Source organism: Marmota monax, unplaced genomic scaffold (assembly GCF_021218885.2).
Source record: "Marmota monax isolate L192 unplaced genomic scaffold, Marmota_monax_Labrador192_F-V1.1 WCK01_AAM20220418_F8-fsc00132, whole genome shotgun sequence".
Taxonomy (NCBI): Eukaryota; Metazoa; Chordata; class Mammalia; order Rodentia; family Sciuridae; genus Marmota; species Marmota monax.
Genome location: NW_026695199.1, coordinates 8,951,653 through 8,961,288, shown reverse-complemented (window position 1 = coordinate 8,961,288; position 9,636 = coordinate 8,951,653).

Below are 9,636 nucleotides of genomic sequence, written 5' to 3'. Positions count from 1 at the left end.
TTTCAATAAATTAAAGGCAAATAAATATATTAGGATTTCTACAATAGTACTTATTACCAGATGAAGGCTACATTGGATCTATCTATACTATCTTTTGCAATTTCTGTGTAGGTACTTCATCACTAAGATTTTTAAAATACAATAATCACTGTATAAATGTCACTTAGCAACTTTAAATAAAATTCAAATTCAGTTAGAAACTAAGTATACAAAAGACAATGAGTCATTGTTAAGATCTGTCTTCTGTGTTACTTTACAGTTTTCAAAAAGGTTTCTCTATTTTTTCTTTTTTATTGATTTTTTTAAAAAATAAATGACAGCAGAATGCATTACAATTCTTATTACACATATACAGTACAATTTTTCATATTTCTGGTTGTATATAAAGTATGTTGACACCAATTCGTGTCTTCATACATGTACTTTGGATAATGATGTCTATCCCATTCCACCATCCTTGCTAACCCCCTGCCCCCTCCCTTTCCCTCCTACCCCTCTGCCCTATCTAGAGTCAGTCTATTCCTCCCATGCTCCCCCTCCCTATCTCATTATGAGTCAGCCTCCTTATATCAGAGAAAACATTTGGCATTTGGTTTTTTGGGATTAGCTAACTTCACTTAGTATTATCTTCTCCAACGCCATCCATTTACCTGCAAATGCCATAATTTTATTCTCTTTTATTGCTGAGTAAAATTCCATTGTGTATATATGCCACATTTTTTTTTATCCGTTCATCTACTGAAGGACTTCTAGGTTGCCTCCAAAGTTTAGCTATTGTGAATTGTGCTGCTATAAACATTGATGTGGCTCAGTCCCTGTAGTATATTGATTTTAAGTCTTGTGGGTATAGACAAAGGAAAGGGATAGCTGGGTCAAATGGTGGTTCCATTCTCAGATTTTCCAAAAAATCTCCATATTGTCTCCACCAATTTACAGTACTACCAGCAGTGTATGAGAGTACCCTTTCCCCCATATCCTAGCCAACACTTATTTTTGTTTGTCTTCATAATAGCTACCATTCTGATAGAGTAAGATGAAACCTTAGAGTAGTTTTGATTTGCCTTTCTCTAATTGCTAGCAATGATGAACATTTTTTCATATATTTGCTGATTGATTGTATATCCTCTTCTGAGAAGTGTCTGTTCAGGTCCTTGGACCATGTATTGATTGGGTTACTTGGTGTTTTGGTGTTTAACTTTTTGAGTTCTTTATATACCCTAGAGATTGGTGCTCTATCTGATGTGTGAGGGGTAAAGATTTGCTCCCAAGATGTAGGCTCTCTATTCACCTCACAGATTGTTTCTTTTGCTGAGAACACACTTTTTAGTTTTACTTCATCCCATTTATTGATTCTTCATTTTAATTATTGAGCCAAAGGAGTCTTGTACATGTATGAAGATACAAATTGGTGTGAATATACTTCGTATACAACCAGAGATATGAAAAATTATGTTCTATATGTGTAATAAGAACTGTGATGCATTCTGCTGCCATATATAAAAATAAACAAGTAATATTAAAAAAAGATAAGTGCTAAACTATTAGAAAAAAATAATTTCTCTTCCTGGTTTTTAGATCTCAGTGAACCCAGAAGTACATAGACTAGAGAGCCTGAATGGGCCAATTAGAATGGCAAATAAATCAAGTATGATTGTGTTTCAAAGATAACAAAGATTATAAAAGAAAGATTACGTGGGTCATTGTTTTCACTTTTCTGGAACTTGCTTCCTTTCAGCCCTCAGAAAGACACAATGGGGAATTTATGGTAGAGGAGGAAGTGAACTTCTTCTCAGGGGCACCAGTCAGAGCCAAGGCTGATTCAACAGTAAAGTATCACATTAGCAAGTGGCACTCCACCATGCTTCTGTGTCCCCTCCTCTCTCCACTCATGTTTCCTCAAGACAGCTCTCTCCATCTGCCCATACCATCAACCTATCAGTCACAGAAACAAACAAACAAACAAAAACCATAAAGGTATGTGTATACTTAATAAGTGGATGGTATTATTGGCCATAAAGGTTCTTTTGGAAGTCTTAAGGACTTCCCCACAAACTTATGGTCAAAACAGAGCTCTTGATGCTCCCTGTGCAAACCAGCTCACACTCAAGGCTTCTTCATTTTGGTACATGATACCATGATTCACCTAACTGTCAAGAATTTACCCTAGATTCTTCCTTAACCCACCACAATGCTACATAATCCATCAAGGAATCCTCTCACTTTTACATTCAAAATGCACCTCAAACTTGCCTCCTTGTCTGTATCTCCACTGCACCTACCTGATCCAAGCCTCATCATTTCTTACCTTGATTATTCTGGATTCCTTCAGCAGCTTCCTAATACTTTTCTTGCTTCCATTCAATGAAAAAGCCAGGGTAGTCTTAAAGAAAAGAAGTTGAGTCATATTGCCCTTCCACTTAAAAAAAAACCCTAGTGACTTTCTACTGTACCTAGAATAAAGTACAGTGTTTACCATGCCCCCTCCGAGTTCTCAAGCTCTCATATTAGATTTCAACCTGGGCAATATAGCAAGACCCCATTGCAAATAAATAAATAAACGTGTTGGTGATTTTTCTGTCCTTTTTTTCCTCTCATCTTTCATCAAAATGACTAAAATCTGAGGGGGAAAAAAAGTAGAGAGATCAAAAAATAGTGTTCCCAAGGAAAACAGAACTGTTTCAGATTCAAATGTTCAACATGAAATGAAAAGTAAAGAGACTGTCATTGATGAATGAGGCCTAGGCAAAGCACGTGCCAGCAGAGTTTAAGGGAGACATAGGGTTGGGGAGAGTATGATTACTAAGCAAACACTTTTGTTCTTTTTATTATCATGAGTATTATTTTTCATTGTGGAACTAGGTGGAGGAAGAGCTACAGAGTACACCTGAGTTAGAAAAAAATGAAATCAAAGCATTTCTCACACTTTAATTGCTGTCACATTGCTCAACTTCCCCCAGGGACCATAGGTCTATTTCCATCTGAGATATTAAAATTTCTTTTTACTTTAAAAGAGACCCTCACAGAAGGAGAGGGAGAGATTTTGTAAGTGACCATTAAACTTTGTGAACAAAATACTGACTAGACATTATAAGTGGGTTTGTGACCAAGGCCCACCATAAGACTGAGGGATTTCCCTCATTTGTTAATGTATCTTTGTTTCTTATGAATCACATATATTAAAAGTTACTCTTTATAAAGACTCCATTCAAAGCAATGAGTCAAAATCTTTTTTCCTTTGTTTTATGAACAGAGAGGTTTCTATTTACCCAAGATGTGTCCTTTTGTCAACAAACAATTATAGACATGAATAGCAGCTTTGTTACCTCATTAGCCAATGTAAATAAGAGAATTACGAACTCTGTCTAGCATCATTCTTGGTGACCAGCAGGAAAGAATTTGGTTATTGTGCTTAAAATCCCAGCTGAACTCTTCCCTCATTCCACCACAGGACTCTGAGCCCACTGTTAAAAAGTTTTATTTAGATTGTTATTAAGCTAGAAAATCTACTAGTGTTTAGTCAAAAAAATGACTGCAACAGTAAATATAGTAAAATGGAAAAGCAGGCATCTTGTGATGGTCTGCAATGACTGTTTGTAACACGTCTTTCTCCATCCAGACTGAGCCTTGGATTAAATTATCACCCAAAGATCCATTAAGAATAAATCCATTTTCCCTAGAATTCTGATTTACTGGCATACGTTTTATTTCTTTATTTGATGGTTCCAAAAAGAGAAGATCATTCTGGAATATGAGGCAATAATGAGAAACCATGAAAGTGAGAATGTTGTAATGAAAAAAAATAATTCAATTCCCAACCTGAGAATCGGGAACCTAGTTTCTAACCCTATATAACTTTGCTGGGTCTCACATTCCAGAAAGTAAACTAACGCTGGGATCTTTTATGTCCCATTGAGCACAAAAGAGAGGGAAAGAGGAAGAAATTTTGTACAGTAGAGTAGAATAAAGACATTTTTATTAAGAAGAATCTCCCACAAGGTGCACTGCTACACATCTGAAATCCCAGTGACTAGGGAGACCGAGGCACAAGCAACACCAGTTGCTTTTGCAATTTAGTGAGACTCTGTCTCAAACTTTAAAAAAAGGGGTGGTGGTCTGAAGATGCAGCTCAGTGATTGAGTGTCCCTGGGTTCAATCCCAAGTGCCCCCACCAAAAAAAAAAAAATCTCACAAAGTCTTTCCTAAAGATGATGTTGTTTACTGGGAATATTTATTAAAAAGGCTATTTGTCATGGATGATTTCGACACAGAGCAGAGAATCTGCCACAGAATACCTAAATGAGGTGCTTCTAGTCCAGTTCAACTTAACCAAAATTTATTAAGACTTATTTGTGGGGAGCAGTAATTAGACTTTGGACATCATAGAGAGCAGTTTCTTGATGTTGTGAATTTATTTCTACAGTTAGGAAGAGTTCTCCCTTGTATTTTACTGATGCACATGGAGCTCTTTCATGCACAGGGGAGTAGAGACATTGTTGATGGCCCCAAAATCTCAATTCATTATTTTTGAGCCAAGACTTTTTTAACTTTCAGCACATAACCCCTTATGTGCTCAGATGTGCAGGAAACTTGCAGTAGCAGAACTAGTTCACAGAAAGAAAGAACTCTTTGCACCAAGTTTCAACTAAAAAGTGAGAAATAAGTCTCTAAAAGGAAGTTGCAGCCATCGACAAAGAGGAGATTAGAAATGAAAAGGGCCCAGAGAGTAGGTTTAAACCTGACTGTCTGAAATCCAGAACAGCATGGAGATCTGGCCATTAGGTCAGTGGCAATGTAAGAGATTTGCAGTGTACAGGATATTCTCAAAGGAGTATGCTTGGATTAATATACATATAGCAATATAAAAACTCTTCCTCTTTGTTTTCCTTTTTATTTCACCCAGTTCTCCACCAGCACCTGGTGCAGTCTATGCCAACTCCTGGCTAGTCCCACAGCACTTCAACTCCTTATGTTACCATGTCATCACACACAAAGAACAGCTTCAGGGCCCTGGAACTTGCTCTTCCCTTGGCTTGGTTTGTTCTTCACCCAGATATATGTTTGCTCATGTCCTGACTCCCTTCAAGTCTTATCTCAAATATGGCATTATCATAGAAGCTTCCCTTCCTGTTTAAATTGGCACTCCCTTGTGGATCTCTATTCACTCATCTGCCATGGGTTGTTTTTTTTTTTTTTTTTTATAGTCCTGCTCATCTCCTGACATGTGCATTCATCTAAACATATTTATTTGTTGTTGTTATTATTATTATTATTTTGCTCTATCTCTGACTAGAGTGTGAGCCTTAGGAGAATGGAGAGTTTGATGGTCCATTCTTGCATCCCAGCTCCTGTCACAGTGCCTGGAGTAGAGTAGGTGCCTCAAAAGTATATGTTGAATACATTAGTTAAATGTACTCAGTACAACTGGTTGTTTTCAGAACAGATGGAAATACTGGGCAAGTAGAGAAAGAGAAGGGGTCCAGACCATTTCCTACACTCAGATTTTCCTCTTCTATCTTTGGAAACAAAGGCTGGATAAATCGTTTCCTCTCAGGAAACAATTATAGACTATAAGCAGTATAGAAACTGAAACTTCTTTAAGCTCTGGAGATGACCTTAAACTTTCACTTTTCATAGAGGGAACATTTACACAACATGTGTTAGACATTTAATTGTCCTGATTACAAAGCAGCAGCTAAAGCCTAGGAACAGGGCCTGATGAGGATGTAGCTGATGGCTGTAGTAACCTCTTACCCAGCTCAGTTCTCCTTAAAAAAGTATTTCCAGCCTAGGTTTGGCTGGTCTGATTGACATCTGGTTCAAGAAGTTTAAACTTTTATAGTACCAATTAAAATCTAACACATATTGAGATACTCTTCCTCCATCTCTGCAGGAAATCAGCATCTTTCCTACCTCGAGAGGTCCTAAAACAGAAAGAATAAAATTTCCACTTTCTCCTTCCCACTTGGCTTTGGATGGCTAACATTTGGGAGCATTTGTAAGTTTAGTTCCTAATGATTCTTGACAGAGGACACTCTCAGAGGAGCTTTGTAAGACATTTTATTGTTTTTGCTTGTGTCAGAGGGTACATTTTGTTCAGATGAACATCCTGAGAGTTCCCTGGCCCTTGTGTTAAACTATGATGAGTGTGGGACTGCACACATTCTTCATGTCTACATATTTAATCCTCCAAAAAGTCACTGGGCTGCTGGGTCCAGACAGCTTCCAACGGTTCACATCTGTAATCCCAGCGACTGAGGAGGCCTCAAATAGTGACCACAAGTTTGAGGCCAGCCTCAGCAACTTAGTAAGGCCCTAAGCAACTTAGTGAAATCCTGTCTCAAAATTTACAAAGATAACTAAATAATACCTGGAGATGTGGCTCAGTGGTAAAGCAGTCCTGGGTTAAGTCCCCCACCTACCCCCCAACAACAACAACAAAATAATAAAGTCCCCCAATTCATTATTGCTGTCTTCTGACTCTTTACATCTTAACCCTGAGTACTCTAGATTATTAATTTCACCTCCAGGCTGGTGACAAGGAGGCTGCTTAAGTCCTGTAGATGCCCTCTGGATCCACACCTGCCAGCATGAAGATTTTGGAGGTTTTCCGTCCCTTCACCCTTCTCCATGGGTCAGGAAGCAGGATTTGCAGGGCTCTCTCTCCTACTTTGCCCATATATTCCCTTTCTTATACAACAATACCACCACCTAGCCCTCAGCCCCGTGGTATTGCTTCTTGTTGTGTTGGTTGTAATATGGAGGATTTCGCATGGCCCATCCTAGGAGAAAGGTGAGTCTGAAGCTCTGAAGGTGAACTTGAAGGAAGATGCCTCTGTGATCCAACACTGCTTCACAGAAAGCAGCAGGTTCTAATTCTACCAATTCCCTAGGAGTAGCCATGGAAATTTAAAGGAAAGAAATAGTACTTCTCTATCTACAGTCTCACATCATTTGCCATAATTTTTTTAACATTTTTACAACCAGTTTTGGCTGGTTTTAAAAATCTTTTGATAGTCTGCTTTCTCATACCAGGAAATTCCAGTTTGATGTCCTGAACTGCACCGTGAAGCTCTTGGCTTTCAGAGTAAGGAGCAACCGAGGAGAAGGGCTCCAGTCATTTACCCAACTGTGCAACCCTGCCAGAGGCCTTCTTATGGAAGTAGATGAGCCCCAGGTTCCATTCCCATGTTCTGAGAACTGAGAATGACAACTTAAAACATGAACTGCCTGTAGGCTGGGAGAGGAACCCATAGACCCCTTTGACCATGCAAGGAAATTCTTTCTTCCCTTAATGCTCCCAGAGTTCCATGTTACTTTTAAATGCATCACTGGGTCAACAGCATGGGGTTGGGGAGGGGATTCTTTTCCATTCTAAGTCAACAGATGACAATATAAAGAAAATAAGATTAAATTACATGAAGATAAGGAAACTAACCCAAAATTCAGAATTGAAGTGTCATATTTGAAAGATGATGGTTAGCATTTATAAGATGCTAACGGTGACCATACACCACACCTGAGAAGGTAGATGGCCTCATTATATGAATTTTACTCATGAAGGAAGAGAGGTAGCACAAAGTTCAAGTGACATTCCCAAAGTCACACAGCCCTTGAGTGGTAGAGCCTGGACCAAACCCTCAGCCTACATGCTAAACAGTTTATACCAAGGTTTCTCAAAGTGTTTTTTATAAGAAAGTAGTCCCACAGAATGCTTCATTTAAAAATGACCCTAGAGTCATTTAAGTCACTTTAATGCTTGGTAAATCACCATTAATGTTGTTGAATGAAGACTCTGAAGAGACTTACACAGACTTTCACAAACTCACTGGAGCATGGCACACTTTTCTGCAAAACCACCACTAATACCCCAGTAAACACACAGTTGCAGAAAGTCCCGCTCGCCATGGTGGCAGAAAACAGGATTTCAGACTCCCTTCACATACTTTGTGGCTCTGGACACTGCCTATTACAAAGGAGTTTACTCCATATTTCCCAAGTGAGTCACAAAATAGAAACTCTTTGTCATGAGTCTCTAAATATCTGTGGAAGATTGGAGAGTGGTCTTTAGTTTTGCCTGGTGCTAATTTGGATAACTGTCCCCCAAAGGTCCATGTGACAAAGGCTTGATCCCCAGGGTGGTGCAATTGGGAGGTACCTAGTGGACATCCTTAGATCATTGTGGAGTGACCCCCAAATAGACTGTGAGATCCCAGTCTCCTCCTCTCCTCTTCTTTATTGTTTTCCTAATTTGTAATGTAAGCGGTTGGCTCTGTCACACACTCCTGCCATGATGTACAGCTCTTGCTGAGGCCCAAATCAATGGGGGCACCTGATCTTGGGCTAGAATTTGCAGAGTGTGAGCCAAAACAATTTTTTCTCCTCATATGTTAATTACCTCAGGTATTTTGCTATAGTAATGTGAAGCTGACTGGTATACCTGGTTGGAAGATCCTCCGGGATAGATCTATCAAAGACAATTATGGGATCAGTAAATTAAGTGCTAGGCATAGGCCAGAGCTACTCTATTGCTCCTTAAAAATGAAAAAATAAAATAACAGTGAACCAAACCCACCTGGCTGCCCTCCAAAGTCAGTCAAGATTTCTAAAGGAAGACAACTGTAAAAGCTTAACTAGGAAATTCATGGAAATGAATGGTTATCTATAACTAAAGAAAAAGACAAAATTGAGTAAAAGTTATCCCTTTCTCTTTCAAATCTCTAGGCACCCACAGTCCTCAAAGGGACACAATTTTCAGACACAAGTTCTTGCATCCCTCAGTGAATAGAATTCAGAGCATATTCTAGTTCTCACAAGTTGTGGTGGATTTGGACAAATGAAATACCTTTTATTATGTTTATTTCCTCATATAAAAATGAAATAATAAAAGTTCCATTTCAAAAGGTTTTTATGAGGATTAAGCAAGATAATGCATGTAAGGTTCTTAACTCAGTTAAGCTGCGTAAATACTGTTTCTGCACATAGTAAATGCTCATTAAAATAGGCTATTGTTAAGGTAGTTCAAGTAATTGTGCTAAACTTAGATCTACATGGCCCTAGGCAAGTCATTTCTTCCTTTCAGGAGCCTGCTTTCTTCAAGTTTCTAGTTCCTTGGCCTAACAAAGAAAACAATGTAATAAAAGTGGCCTCATTAGATGAATACAGTATATAAAGGTGATAGCGTGTCTTAACTAGACTCACAAGTTCTGACAGAAGCTCAGGACCTTCCAGTCTTACCAGTATTAAAAGCATTTAAAGGGAACACAAGTTAGAGTTCCCTGAACAAAGAAGGTCTAGGTACTAATCAGAAAAGGACTTCTCTTCATCATCATGTTTTTACTAAGGCAGGGGAATGTCATTGGATAGAGGGGAAAGCAGTAGCTCGTACGTAGTGAGCTCTTTTCTCCACCATCTCTGGTCTAAGTACCTGATACAAATCCTCTTATTTGATACTCACCACAACCTAATAACATAGGTACTATTTTTACACAAATTTTCCAGACAAGAAAATAGATCCTTACAGAGGTCAAGGCAGCAGCCTGGGGTCATATGGCAGGTAAGTGTGTCTGTTTTTATCTGATTCCAAGGAATCCAGTTCTAGAGCCAATATCTTAATATGTTTGCTGCACTACCTACCTA